At 37.4% G+C, this 15,875-nt stretch overlaps 1 protein-coding gene across 6 annotated transcripts in view; it reads right to left on the bottom strand.

Annotated features, from left to right (window-relative positions):
- The window catches only part of STAG2 (STAG2 cohesin complex component), a 119,479-nt gene that overhangs the window by 102,572 nt on the left and 1,032 nt on the right, over positions 1–15,875 (bottom strand). Inside the window, exon 1 of one of the 6 annotated variants that reach the window (XM_057538794.1) lies at positions 15,691–15,840. The exons of 4 other annotated variants lie outside the window; for them this stretch is intronic. The gene's annotated coding sequence lies outside the window, so the exon portion shown is untranslated. Of the gene's footprint in view, positions 1–15,440; positions 15,515–15,690; positions 15,841–15,875 lie in introns of those variants that run through there. One more of the 6 variants, XM_057538796.1, reaches the window with a different exon arrangement.

Below are 15,875 nucleotides of genomic sequence, written 5' to 3'. Positions count from 1 at the left end.
CTTGGGTTCAATTAATTTGCTATAGCGGCTCACAAAACTCAGAAACATTTTACTTAGTAGATCACCAGTTCATTGTAAAAGGAACTCAGGAACAGCCAGATGAAAGATACAGGGCAAGGTACAGGGAAAGGGCGAGGAAGCTTCCAAGCCCTCTTGGAACTCGCCATTCTCCCCAAATTTCCACAAGTTCACCAAACCAGAAGCTCTCTGAACCCTTTCCTGTCGGGTTTTTATGGAGGCTTCGGGATTGATTAAATCATTGGCCATTGGTGATTGCATTCCATGCCCCCAGAGGTGAGGGTGGGGTGGGGGCTGAAAGTTCTAACCCTCTAACCACAGCTGGCTCCACTAGCAACCAACCAGTCCCCACCCTAAGGTGCTTTCTAAAAGTCACCTTATTGATATAACAAAAGATACCTCTATCACTCTGAACACTGAGGAAATTCGAAGGGTTTGGGGAGCTCTGTGCCAGAAATAGAGAAGACCAAATATATACTGCTTATAAACCACAATAGCACAATAGCCCTACGTCACATCAGAGTCAAAAATATATTCCAGATGCATTAAATTTTTAAATGTGGGGGGGGTGAAACAAAAAAATTTCCATGTGGTGGTAGGTTGGCGAGTGAGGTGCTGCAGGGGATATCAGAATATGAAAAAGCATTTGATGTTTTGTATTCTTTTTACTTTAACAATATATACATTATTACGACCATATAAAATATACACATGGCACTCTGTACTTGCCCTTTTGTAACACTTACGATACTTAATTGTAACTGCTTATTTAATATCTTTTTTCCCTACTAGACTGTAAATTCTGAGGGCAGGGACCAGGCCTGCCTTGTTCACTGATATCCCCAGTGCTTAGCACAGTGCCTGCCACTTACAGACACTCAAATATTTGTGGAGCAATTCTACTTCTCAGTATACACACAAAAGAACTGAAAGTAGAGACTCAAACAGATATTTGTATACCATGTCCATGGCAGCATTATTCACAACAGCCAAAAGGTGGAAGCAACCCAAGTGTCCATCATGGATGAATGAACAAAATGTGGTATATACAGAAATGGAATATTATACATCCTTAAAAGGGAAGAAAATTCTGACACGTTACAACACGGATGAACCTTGAAAACGTGCTAAGTGAAATAAGCCAGTTACAAAAGGATAAATATCTATGCTTCCTCCTACATGAGGTACCTAGTCAAATACATAGGAACACGAAGCAGAACGCTGGTTACCAGGAACTGTTTGAGGGCACAGGGGAGATAGGGAACTGTTTAATGGGTAGAGAGTTTTATTATGGAATGATGAAAAAGTTCTGGAGATGGATGGTGGTGATGTTTGGACCACTATGTGAATGTAAGTAATGCCATTAAGCTGTATACTTAAAATGGCAAAATTTTATATTTTACCAAAATTTTAAAAAATAAATAGTTTTGGATTGAAGCAAGTAGAATTATGAATAGTTTTTTAGACTGATAACAATAATTTCTCTTTGAAATATTATCCCAAGAAGCAGAAAAGTGAGAAAATTTTGTAAGATAGTCACGTCTGGCATTATTTCTACCCAAGATAGTTTTTCCACAAAATTTGAAGAAAAGTGAAGTGGTTGCCTACACACTTATCTCATATAAAAGAACAGAGGAAAAAAAGAAAAGGTTTTCCTTTTCAAAATAGACTCCAGCAAATCCAATCATAATTTTCACAGCTATTTTGAAGAGGACATCAAATTGCAGTATATTATCTAATACCACTCATATTTAAGTACAATCAATTCTTTGATTATCTACAGCTCCATACAAAGTAATTCCAGTAAAATTTTCATTGACTTTTCAGAATGCAATAAGCCAGATATGCCCTCCCTTCTTGTCCCAGACCACTTCCCAGCTTAGTCTGGTAACCTGGGACTCAGGGTGGAAGAAGAACCCAACTCCCAAGAGATGCCACAAAGAAAACAATCTACATAAGGATAACCATTGATTATATCAGCTTTAAAGATAATTTCATCTTGACATAATTGAAACAACAGTTTTTATACTGTATATAATTTAAAAGCATCTCCCAGATGGGAGAACATGCCATCTGGATTCTTTTCAAATTTTAGATGCTTATGGATTTTATGCTACATTTTCCTAGATTTTCTCCTATATCCCTGACCAGTCTATCAATGTTCCTACTTCTTCCTCCTACCCAATTAATAATAAGGTTTTCATTCCCGGCCTTCTGCTCCTCTTTATTTATAACTTCTCCCCTCTAAAGACCAATGTACAGTATGCACAGGGATCCCTAAGGTCTATCTCCTACTCTTATATCTGCTGAACTCCAGTTGCACTAATATCAGCTTAAGATTGAAATATCTAAAAATACAATTTTGTCTTTCTCTCAAAAATCAGCTACCATTTAAATGCAAGAGCATGGTACAGTGTTATCACTACCATGTTCCAACTACATACATTATTGCAACAAATTTTATGAGAAGCAGAAAGAAAGAAAGAGGTATGAATTCCAAGACATCAGAAAATAATGATCTTATGTGCTATCAAAATATTAACTAAAACAATTATTTAAAGTTTCAGTACATAGCAGTTCTCTTTTTTTTTACCATACATACATATTTATGTACATATTATGGCAAAGCTAGGAATCTTCCTGTATGAAGCCAACTCCCTGCTTCACAGCTCCACACTGTGCACATCACAAATACACTATAAATGGTCAATGAACAAATCTTTAGGCAAAATGAGGGGTTGAAAGTTAAGACAGTAAGAAGCTGGAAAGCAGACCTCTACTAAGAGATAAAAGGCTTCACAGAACCTAGAAGATGACCTGAGGGCACATACTCCTCCCGGAATTCAAGGCAATTCATGAGAGCAGACTTCTAAAAACTACAACATGAGACTGCACTGCCTCCCCACTCCCACCCCAAAACAGCCCCAAGCACAATCCTCATCACATCTCTGTTTCGGAAAATGCCCATCTTGGTCCCTTAAGATTAAATCAGTCTAATTCAGGATCAGCTTGCAAGTAAGCCTAGTGGGTCTCGGGATACCACATAATGCATCCACTCAACAAATATTATACAACCTACCTATGTCCCAACCACTGTTCTAGGTGCTGGGGTTAAGGCAATGAACAAGACAAATATTCTTGCCCTCAATGAGTTTACATTCTAAGGTGGGGAAAGAGATAACCCACATAAAACTATGTTTGATAATGAAAAGAGCCATGCAGAGAAATACAGTAAGAAGAAAAGGAAGTGTTGGGGGCAAAAGATATTTTACATGATATGGCCAAGGAATACTTCACTGAAAGGCTAATTACTTGAGTGAGCAAAATGTCCTGAAGAAATGAGCAACCGCACCAGACAGAGGGAACAGTAAATACAACGGCCGAGAGGTGAGAACGTATTTGGGCAAATTACTAAATTTCTTTAGGCCTCAGTTTTCTGTAAAATGAGTACAATATCCCCTATACAATGTAAGATGTAAAAGTAGTATATTACATCAAGTATCTGACATACAGAATGCACTCAATAAATGAAAATATTACAGTTATCTGGGGGCCTATCATGCCAGCAAAACCCTAGGCATATTGTCTGGCATACAGAAAACACTCAGAAAAGTATTGTTATCTAATCCCCATAATAACATAAGGCATGCAGGATTACCCATTTTATAGCTAGGAAACCTGAGGATCAGAAATTTTCCCAATCCTCTGCTGACCTCTAAAATTCTTATTAGAATGAGCAAACATACTTCACGATTAAAGAGAGGATTTAAAATAAATACACTGCCAAGATGAGGAAACCATTCACATTAATGTCAACAATCAGCAGTATGGTACTGTAGTGCTAAGAACATGGGACACTAATCAGATTGCCTGGGTTCACATCAAGTCTCCACCGCTTTCCTAGGTATGTGTCCTTGTGCAATTTTACCTTTTTGTTTTGCACCTGTTTCCTCACCTGTAAACAGGAAACAATAGCAGTACCTACCTCAGAGAGTTGCTGGGAGCATAAAATGGGTTTATTTTTGAAATCACTTCTATTTCAGTGCCTAGCATATGGAGTTATATAGTATTATTAGTAAAAGCATAAAAGTAAAAAAAGGAAATCATCATCAAAACAGTTCTACTTTCCATGGAGAATTTTAGAAATTGTACAGATACTGGAGATGGAAATGCAACAGAAAAGGGGTGCTGGAGAAAAATGAAAATCAAAACAGAACAGAAGAACATAAAAGTAGCATCATGATGTTATCTGGATTTAGACCAATTTACCTGAACAGATTTTGCTCCCATTAGTCCTTTAGTAAGAACACTACTAGTGAGACATATGCCAACAATGCTTTGGATAACGTTTTGTTTCATAGTTTATTTTATAAGAAGTTTAATTCCTTAAAATTAATTCAGATGTCACTTTACTGGGGATTAAAACAAATTCAATGTAACAAACTTTATCATCTTCCCCCACCCAACCCTCTTCTAAGTGTTATTTGATGCTTATTATAAAATACGAAACATATCACATCTAACTTCAGACTGAGAATAATTTATTCCCTATCAGCTCTTGGTAGAAAATATGCCTTTCCCCTACCTAATTTCCAAAAGTTTTCTACTTTGAGAAGTCTAACTTCCTCAGTCTCATCAAGTTAGGATGCTTGCCCCCTCTTACTCTTCCCCCCGCCGCCAAAAGTTATCACTACACAAATCTATAAATCATCCCACTGGAAGGCAGTGTATCACTGTGTAAAGAAGTGTGCTGGAATGAGGCAGAATTGGATTCAAAAGTAGGCTCTGCCACTAACTAGCTGAGTGAACTTGGGCAAGTCACTTAACTATTTTGAACCTCAGTAAATGAAAATACCACCAACTACCTCACATGGTTGTTTTAAGAAATAAAAATTAAATGTTAGGGAGACTTGCTGTGTAGTAGATCCTATAAATGGTATCCTGTAGATACACAAAGTTTATCATTAATGCAAAGCCAACTAGAGGAAACTGACTATTTCTCTTCCAACATACAGGTCTTGAAGATGAGATATTAATAATGTAATTATAATGTAGGGTTACTTTTCTAGAAAACCTAAGGTTTTAATTACCATTTCAGAATCTGTATGATACATATTACACAATGAGACAAGAATTCAAAATCAGATAAAAACGTAATTCCTTGTCTGAAAAAGGTAAACTAGTTATAAGACATAAGTTTGGATATTCACCAATATTGTACATATAAACATTACATATTTATACACACAAATAATTATCTCTCATGTTAGGTTTGCTATTTTTCTGCAGCAACCTGGGTAACTGTTTCAGTCTAACTTCAAAGGTTTAGGAACTAATTCCCTACTAAACGATCTTTTCTAATATAATCCTGTATTGTCCAGATAATCCCTCTGAAATTTTTCAAGTATATTTAGAACACCCAAATATGAATGCAACCACTGAATACTCCTCAATGAATAGTAGCACTTTATGCATTGACATGTAATCAAAACTCAAAAAAGTACATATACTCAAACTGGAAAAATCCATTTGTCATTGACAAATTTGCTTTTCAAAAACATACCTTCAAGCTTCTACTTCCCTGCCAGCCATGGCTACCACCACTTCCTCAATTCTCCTGCCAGGAATAAAGTCTGAGGAATGTCTTTTGGCCTGAATGAGTGGTGGAAACAGGGAGGGACATATCCCAAAGGAAAAATATTATGGCTTTGCTAATATTTCCTACATTTTCTCTACTTCTTTAGCATAGAAAGGAAATTCTCAAAGGTTCATGTTCCCAACTATCTTTTTTTTTTTTTTAAATTGTGTTTTTTTTGTTTATTTATAGTTTAAGTTACCAATTTTTTTAAAAATTTATTCTGCTTGATTTTATTTACTTATTTTTAAATTAATTAATTATTTTTGGCTGTGTTGGGTCTTTGTTTCTGTGCGAGGGCTTTTCTCTAGTTGCGGCGAGCGGGGGCCACTCTTCATCGCGGTGCGCGGGCCTCTCACTATCGCGGCCTCTCTTGTTGCGGAGCACAGGCTCCAGACGCGCAGGCTCAGTAGTTGTGGCTCACGGGCCCAGTTGCTCCGCGGCATGTGGGATCTTCCCAGACCAGGGCTCGAACCCGTGTCTTCTGCATTGGCAGGCGGATTCTTAACCACTGCGCCACCAGGGAAGCCCCCCCCAACTATCTTTAATACTACTTCTTTAAATCACAAAAAAAGGCCTTTTTTAGTAAGAGAATATTAAATGTGTTCTTTGCAGTAACATTCTAATCACCATAAAGTTTGCAAATTAGTTACAAAGCAGGAGATACACTGGTGAGTGTGGAAAAATTCTTGCTTTTGAAAAGAGAAAAACGTTAGAAACCCAGGAAAAGAGGGTATCATATATCCCAATCCTGAAATGGAAATACTACTTTAAATATACCAAACCTACACCATCATATATATGTAGAGAATGAATTTAATGAGTATCATATACTGCTACAAAGACATTTCAAGCTAACACTCCAACAAAGAATCCAAAGTCAAAAAGCAAAACACAAGCATGGATAAATTTAAGTTCCTATTTAAACGCAAGCATTTACAACTTGAGGTAGAGAAAGACACACAAGAGTCCCATATAACAGAGTGATTGTTGATTGCCTCTTTTTCTTTTACACAGAAGCACAATATCACTTTAGAAGGTCTCAACCTTTGGATAACAGTAACTGGTTACAGGGAATGATCATGGGCTCCTTTAACTTAGCTTATTAACAACCACCGAAGACTGAACTGAAGCATTGCAATACTACATCAACAGTCCTTAATTGTTATTTTCCCCCAAAGCTTTTCAGAGTAGTCCTTATTTTTAAATACTTGTCACTACTCTTAAATTAAGGACACTATCAAAACTGCATTGATGGCTATTGGTTTTAGTTTAGTATTCTTTAATATACAGTAATCGCAGTACATAATGTTTCCAAAATGGGTTAGTTTTAACCCTTTTGGGGTGATAAAACTCAACTGACAACCTTGACTGAGGGCAGAGACTATGTAGTTTACCACTGTATATCCCACCCCTGAAGGCACTTTAAGTACCAGCTGAAAAAACAACGAATGAACTCTTTTGAGAACTTGAATAAATGCAGTTATACATTTTGTACATTAATTTCACAGGGTTCTCACATCTCCACCCTATCCATGGGCCCCATATTAAAACCCAGCAATAGCCTTTTTTAAAAACCAACTGTATTAATTTCTGTAATAAATCAAATCCACAAAATAACCTTTTGTTTACCAGTCATTATGCGGCCCACAAATTCCTTCCTCTGGTCAGATATGCAGTCCCCGCCTTCCAACTTCACGATGGCTTTAATGAACTAAATAAATGACTTTAAGAATTGAATAGATCGGGGCTTCCCTGGTGGCGCAGTGGTTGAGAATCTGCCTGCTAATGCAGGGGACACGGGTTCGAGCCCTGGTCTGGGAGGATCCCACATGCCGCGGAGCAGCTGGGCCCGTGAGCCACAATTGCTGAGCCTGCGCGTCTGGAGCCTGTGCCCCGCAACGGGAGGGGCCGCGATAGAGAGAGGCCCGCGCACCGCGATGAAGAGTGGCCCCCGCTTGCCGCAACTGGAGAAAGCCCTCGCACGAACCGAAGACCCAACACAGCCAAAAATAAATAAATAAATAAATAAATAAATAAAAAGAATTGAATAGATCTACTTAATAGCCTCTCAGTTGTTTATAAGATAGTGATGCCAACAAAACTTACAAAAGTGAACTAGCTACCGGAAAAAAAACCAAATTCCTCAATGAAATATTAAAATAGCTAAGTATGAAGTCCTCTTAAGATCAGCTGTCTACTACTCACCCTCACTAAAAGAAAAAAAGAGGGAAAAAAAATCTTATTTTACAAAATAGTAAAATCTGTGATTATGCTGAAATCATTTCACCAAATGTTTGAATCATTTGGGGGGGGGGTGTACCACAAACATAAACAGGCTGGGAATACAAAGCAATTGCAAAAGTCACCAAAAATAAAAGAGAACTATTAATTTTACGAAATGACACATCAATCTCCAAAAGACTTAATTTTCAAATTATGGTACAGAATCAGTTTAACTTCGAATAAGTCTCTAAACTAGACCTTTTTCTTTCTTTTCTAATACTACTTCTCCTTAGTCACAAAACTGTGTCTCTTTCAGCTTTCTTCTCAGAAGAAATTTTCCATCTAAGAGCCCCCATGAAATATCATACAATTCACATTTCCTCCTAAGAAACCCATAAAGGGAGTCTGAACAATGTAAGGAAAACAAATACAGATGTAAACAGCAAAAGTAGTTATCATGGAGTTTTCTGCTTTTATTTAGGAGGACCTCACTCAGAGAAGTTGCTTTTCAACATTAAGACATCATCACTTAAGTCTTAAGAATCACTTGAAAAAAGCCAACTGGAAATTCTACTGGGTTTTTAAAAACACTGTATCTTGTCTTTTACTGTCGACCCCATACCAATAAAAACTCCTCCAAAAGAGTAAAAATAAACAAACTCTAAGAATATGGCAGTGTAAAGTAATTTAAATCACGTTCATGCCCAAAGAAATCTCCATAGGGGTTTCGAATCTCTTCCTACCACTTACTAACTGGGCAAGTTACTTGGCCTCCTATGCTTTGGTTTTCTCTTCTAAAAAAGGGGGGGGGGTTTGTTAATTAGGGTCATCACACATCCTAGTTACTCTGGGACAGTCCTAGTTTATACTATTATCCTAGCATGCCATCCAGTTAGTGCCCCCTTTCACTCTCAACAGTATCCTGGTTTGAACAAAAAATCATATGGTCATCCTACTTCAGAGGGTTATGAAGACTAAGTGAGCCAATACACATAAAGCATTTGTAACAGTGTCCGGCACACAGTAAGAGTACAGTTAGTGTCACCTATTGTTAATGTTAGTCACTGTCAAAGACTTCTTATTAAAGGCTTTGAATAATAATGAACAGAGCTCCTACAATATTCTTTTTTACAAATGAAATTATGCATTTAACTTCCCACATTCAATATTCAATTCTTTAAAACAACTAAGTAGCACTAACTGCTTGAAATCAACACTGACCAATTTATCCCACAGAAATGGCAGTATCAGCAACTGCATTCACTTTTTATCAAACGTAAGTTTTAAGTAGAGGCTATATTAGGGTTACTGACAGGAAAGAAATCATGAAAAGTAAAACCTTGTTTGGCACCAAACCAAGTCCCTTAATATTCTAGCAGCCTTTCTCAACCAGGGTTCCTCATGTTATTAACCACAGAACTCAGAAAATGATTTGAGTGACAATTTCCTGAATTCTCCCAAGAACAGTACATAGCTAGTATCTTTCTAGATGCACTGGAGAGAAACTAATTTATTATATACAATGGATGCCTTGGGGCATAATTCTGTGGTAGAACACCAGTGGTATTCTTGGACTACAAAGGGGAAAATATGGATGAAAAGACTCAATATTGAGTCTGAGTAGAAGACAGTATCACCTGGAAAAAATATTTCCTACAGAATGAAGCTTAAGGAAATGATTAACATAAAATATATAAATTTGACTCATGGCTGTGAAAAGCACTAATATTTTTGGTTTTACCCCATCTCCACTAATTTATCTTAGGCCAGCTATACGATATCTAGCATTCCTTCAGATTAGAAAAGTTCTAGTTATAGTTTATGAAAAGCAGGAAGGAGAAAGAGGAAAAGCAAAGAAAGCTGAGACCAAGATTCTGATCACTAATGAACCAAATAATCCAGGGCAGCAATATTAACTATTACCTGATAAAAAATAAGAACAAGAAATTTTAATTAAGTGAAAAGATGAACTAGAACAGAAAGTAGAAACAGAGAAGGTACTAACACTTAGAAGAAAATATTTTTAAGGTACCATTAAATAACAAAAAAATCCCCCTACAGAACCAGAGCAGTGAATTATGAGTCACCTAAATTCTCTTTTCAAATCACTCGATAAACATGCTGAATGATTGGGGAACTATTCTCAGACACATTTAGCTCCATTCTATATAGAGCTTAAATGACAAAAGAAAAAGAAATCAGTGAAACCACTCTATCTACCATAGTATGACCCCCCAAAAATCAAGAATACAATTCAACATATTATCCCATCTAAAAATATATATATATTATTCCACAAACTTTTGTATAATGAGCATACTCAAACAAAACTAAAGCTCAGATTTATTTCAACTATTTCAACTATAAGTATAAAACACAATTTAGACCGTTCATCAGGCAGCAACTCATCTAACCCTACATTAAAAATCTGCATTAACCCTGTACTATACGTGAAAAAAATCTTCATTTTGTAACAATGAAAAGATACATGCTTTCTAGTGATAGATATCCCAAGACCTAACAGAGTTAAGAGAAACTACTGAGTTTAACAAAAAAGTACAAAGGTTTTGAGGCCAGACTAATATGGGTGTGAATTCAGGCTGTCAATTATTATCATGTGACAAGTCATTTATTCTCTGAGAGCCTCAATTTCCCCATCTGTAAAATGACAACCATCTATCTTGCAAGGTAGCAGAGAAGTTTAAACAATACCTGTTAAAACACACAGTACAGTTACTGGCATTTAAAAGTCACTCAAATGGCAACTAAATTAAGAGTTTCTTAGACTATCTCAGGATTCAACAAGTTATAGGTCAAATCCCACTACAACAAATGTTATTCATGCAAAAGTGTAAATAGGACCTACTTTTTCCCCCTCTAACAACATTCAACAGAATTTGAACAATATTTTTTTTTTTTTTTGCGATCACAAGCTGTTTATATTTACCAGTGTTTGGGTGTTCCTGAAGAATTTAAAGGGATACAGCAGGGAGCCAGTCGCAAAGATTGAACAATATATTTTTATAAAGTAATTTTACCTTTGAGTTGTACATTAGATTATCCAGAGTTTACAGAAATCGCTCTAGTTTGTCTCATCAAGCCTAGTCGTGTATTTTCCAATTAAAATAAAAAAGAACAGACCATCAACATTATTCACCCTCCCCTCATTTGGGGGAGTGGGTGGGGCTTAAAACAATTTCAATAATCTCTAGACTAGACCAACCATATGTAAAGATTTGTTTTCTTCTGGCTAGTACCAAAGATAGAGCTATAGCAAGCGTACATTAAAAATACAGTTCAGGTAGCAGATTACCATAGCTGCTAAAGAGATGTAATTTTTTAAAAAAATGCACATATACAAAAATTAAGACTCCACCAAGCAACACCACTCATACTGACAAAATATAAAATCTGGTTAAATTAAAGGCAAAGCAGGCAACTCAGGAGACTGAAAAATCAAGCTGACAATTTTGTTTTCTCACGTATCTTTGGCAAAGAGAACACGCAATAACAGCCAATCATGATAGCCGGAGATATAGAAAATTATTATACAGGAGCAGTACTGAACCACAAATTAAAAGTCCTAAATATGTATCAAATGTAGAAATTACACAAATAAAATACATGTAAAGAACTTTTAAAATAATCTGTATCTTTAAAGTTTCTTCTTTACTCTGATAATTAATGGTGTTTCAATATATACTGACACCCATAGATAACTGGGACTATCCCTTGCCTTTGCTACGCTCCCCAACTCCCAAAATAGGTATAGGATAGTGCTCCACTACACAGTAAACTGTTGTGTTCAAGTCTTCGAATAATCTAATAGCGATGTCAAAGTACTAACACAGACCAGTTTTTTTTTAACGTGAGACAAAAATGTCACATTAAAAATATGAACCGTATCCCACTGAGATGTAATAGATCACTGTGTCCATCTAATGTAAATTTTAAGCTCGAAAGTTAACTTGCAGCATCAAAAACTGAAGTCTTCCATCTATTACAAAGAACCCAAAGAAGAATATGCTATTCACTGTTTACTCCCTTCCCACACATGACTGTGGGTGGCATCAGTTAAACATGCAGAGTATTAAGCATTACTTAACTGTCCAAGGTGTATTTTCACATCTAACCCTATATTCCCAAAGGATAGTTTGAGCCTGAGCCTGTCCCCCACCCCAACCCACCCATTTTAATTCATAGGTTCTCAGGAGACCACCGACGTCATTAAGGTTCAAAAAGAAAACAATGAAAAAATAATGTATAATTTAATTTCATTAAAATCTTGAGTACTTGGGCTTTTAAAAAAAAATCCTAACTAGACTTAAAAGTTACCAAACTCATAATTTGTTGGTTTAGTAGTTTAGCTCTTGCCTCACAATAAAATAAATCTGAAGTCACAATCCTCAACATTTAAGATTATTCGCATACAAGAGTTCAAAATACATAATCTATCTTCTCTTAACATCCTTCTAAAGCTAAAATGATGAATATGAAATATACAAACAGACTAATATTAACAATTACGAAATGTCTGTCCCCAGCCTAGGGTGGAATTTTTGCTTTAATAATGATTAGGGAACACACTTCGCCAAATACATAAGTTAAATATCCATTATTTTGGGTTCCCTTTAAAACTCTGACATATGTTCAAAAATACATCTTATAGGGTGAAAAAACCTGCCACTGAACAACACAAAATTGCACAAAATAAGGCACTTAACTTCAAATGATCTACAAATTCTTTGTACGAGCAATTTACAAATATACTAATTAAGGAGACCGAGGGTTTTAATGGCAACGCATTTTTACTTTACTGTTGATGGGTAATGGTCAGATGTTCTTAATATAAAACATTAAAATATTTTACATATCAACTTTTAACTATTTACAGCATCAGATGGTTAAAAGTGGGGGGAGGGGAGCTTTAACTCATTTTGTATGTAAACATTCATTTTCAGATCAATTTTTTTAAAAACCACCCCACCCCCACTGCCCGTCTCTGATACCTTAGGATGCTATAGTTATTTCACAGTGGGAAAGAACAGGTAAGAAGTAGATTTCTTTTCCAATCCTCTTCTCTACCCATTCATTAAACACCAAATACTGAAACTGAATTCAACTCCTACCTCGATCTTCTTACCAGGAATGCTCCCTAGGGCACCCGAATCCCTTCCACTGTCACTTATTCCAACTGCCAAAGCCCCTCCTATTAATAGTAAATCCCTTTCATACTGACTCACTGGAACTCCAACTTAATGAAATAGACACCAAGCAGAATTTACAAAATTTGCTAATGGAATTTTCCTATTTTCAAAGGATTAAAAAAGAAACTAAAAGTAGAGCACATTCAGACTAAGTTACAAACATTTAAAGTTCAACCAATTTATAACCATTTATCTTGCTTATTCTATACTGGTTCAATTTAAATATTTTTTGAGTTTGTAAGTCAGACATTGTGTAATTACTTATACACAAGGCCAAGTTTCCCAGGCAAATAATATGTAAATATAAACTTAAGTCATTACACCAAAATTGCAAGACAATCTGAATGTTTTTCTTCCGAATTTTTTCTGTTTAATTATGGAAACGTTCAAGTACACGCAAAAGTAGAGAGAATAGTACAATGAGCTCTCCTGCACTCATCACCCAGCTACAATCATCAACTCAAGGCCACTTTTGTTTCATCTCTACCTCCCACCTCTCCCCCAATTATCTTCAGAAAAGAATTAAGAGGAAGACACTGTGCTCAGTATGTACAGAGAAAAATCCAAAGATAAAAAAGTATCAAAGACTAGCAAGAAGTCAAGAATCTAACAATGTAACTGTACAGCCACCCTATACAACTCCTTGTTAGGTGGTAAATTTTTTTAAGAATTCGGATTTTGTTTAAAAAAGGGAAATACCCATCTTTAAGAATCTAATAAAGCCAATATGATCCCAAGGACATATTTAAAATTACATCTAAAAGGGTAAATAAGAATATGTGATGAAAATGAACTTAAGCATTTACAATTAGCTTGCATTCACGTAGCACCTTGGCTCAAAACTAAAAAAAAAAAAACTATTTAACATAATGTGTCATAAAATTACAATTCAACCACTTGAAAAACCGCTGAACACTTATGCCTTAACTGGTCCTTCTGATTCCTAATTATAGATTGATATCAGTGTAGAAAAAAACCCAGGCATTTTAACGTTAAGTGGTTTAAAATGTTCAAAATTACCCCACCGTTCACTGGAAAACATATGAAATCAAGTCTAAACTACCTGAATTGTATGTCATTAAAGAGAAGTGTATCCACTTTCCAGGGCCGATTTTTTTTTTAATAAGTTCACATATACCCTTAAACGCAACGCGCTAGGCTACAGATAGAATTAGGAGACCGCCTCCTGCTTTTGCTCCTAACCAATACGCAGGGAGAGAAGGTTGGCAGGAAAGTGCTGCGAGGACAGTAACAAACACCAGCAGCTCCCGAGCAGGCCCTGCTAGAGCCAGGAATGACGCACTTCGGTAACCCGACTCTTTCTCCCCTCCACCCCCGCCCCCAGCAGCGGTGCTGACACCGCCAACAGCCCGGAGTAGGAAAAAAGACAACAGAAAAAAGGCAGAGGTTGGACCGCACCAGGTTTCATCAAGAAACCTCGATTATTCCTCTTTCGACACTAACCACTAGGACTAAACAGGAAAAGAAGCTTCGTGCTTAAGCAAGTCCCATCATGGTGGTTTAAGAGTCACTAAATTAAGCTGATAATGAGCCCAATCCACAGAGACAAATACAGGGTGTGGCTGCCGTGAAATACGGCGGTCCGTGGGAGAAAAGGGGTATGGAATTTACACTCCAGTGTGAGGGGAAGATGGGGCTCTACGGGGGGGGGGGAGGGAGGGCGGCCCGCGCATTTTAAGGAACCATTTCAAACCAACACGAGCTCTTCGTTTACTTAAATCTAATTGTACACATCAAAAGTTTCTAATAGATATATCACGTAAACTGTAAATAACCATTTAATCAAATACCATGACCCTCAATTAACAAACTACATCCAAGAGAAAGGAGGGGGGGGCGGTAGGCAACAACATATAAAACATTTCTAGGCCACGGAAGAGAAAGTCTCACAAACCAGATGAAACTACTAATGCAATATTAAAAATTAAAGCTGAACACTGCAGCACGAAAAATCACACGATAAAACCCATTACAGTTCATGATTAAAAATAAAATGACATATACACCAAGGGGGAGCAGAAACTAAATGTCGAAAGTACAGCGGTTTATAAAAAAAACTAAAGGCAAAACAAGACATTCTCGCGACGGGAGAAAAAAGGGCAGAAATCAACAATACGTTTACGAATGTAGGCCAGAAGAAAATGAGAACGGGGCTCAAAGTTTTGCGGAACTACTTGATGCTGTTTCCCACACCTTCTCTCTCCCATGGCCCATCCGACCCTTTCCGTCCTAAAATCGCCGTCCACAGATCACCGGGTACGTGAGAGAAGAAAAAATAAAGTCGACCCCAAGCAAGAATAAAAGTGTGGAGGGAAAAAGCAGAAGCTGCCTACCTGGGGCAAGGATCAGCTCAGTTCGTGCCTTGAGAAAGACAGTGCGGGTGGGGGTGGGAACGAAAAGCAGCACTAAAACTAAAACAAAAGTGGCGCCAAAACCCCCCAACAAACAGCCTTCCACTCCCGCCCTTCCCCCCTCCTCCCATGCCAGGCAGGCAGGGCCCCCTTCGGGGCAAGGTCTGCACGCGGGGGCCAACACCGCCAGACCCCAACCTATTCAGAAAATTGTTGCCCGAAGAAAACTGACCGAAGTCGGGCCTCGGAAGGGATGGAGAGATCGATGCCAATCGCTTTCCCCGGCAGTTCCCCCACCACGCGCTGGAGATGATGGGGCGGGGGAGAAGCAGAGGGGCCCGTCACATGAATGTTGTTCCCTCTCTAGGAAGGGAGGAAGAGAGGGAGGGAGAGGAGGGAGGGAGGAAAGGAAGGAGG

The sequence above is a fragment of the Balaenoptera acutorostrata genome, chromosome X (assembly GCF_949987535.1).
Source record: "Balaenoptera acutorostrata chromosome X, mBalAcu1.1, whole genome shotgun sequence".
Classification (NCBI taxonomy): Eukaryota; Metazoa; Chordata; class Mammalia; order Artiodactyla; family Balaenopteridae; genus Balaenoptera; species Balaenoptera acutorostrata.
Note: the sequence above shows the minus strand (reverse complement) of the source record. Positions and strands in the feature narration are given on the sequence as shown.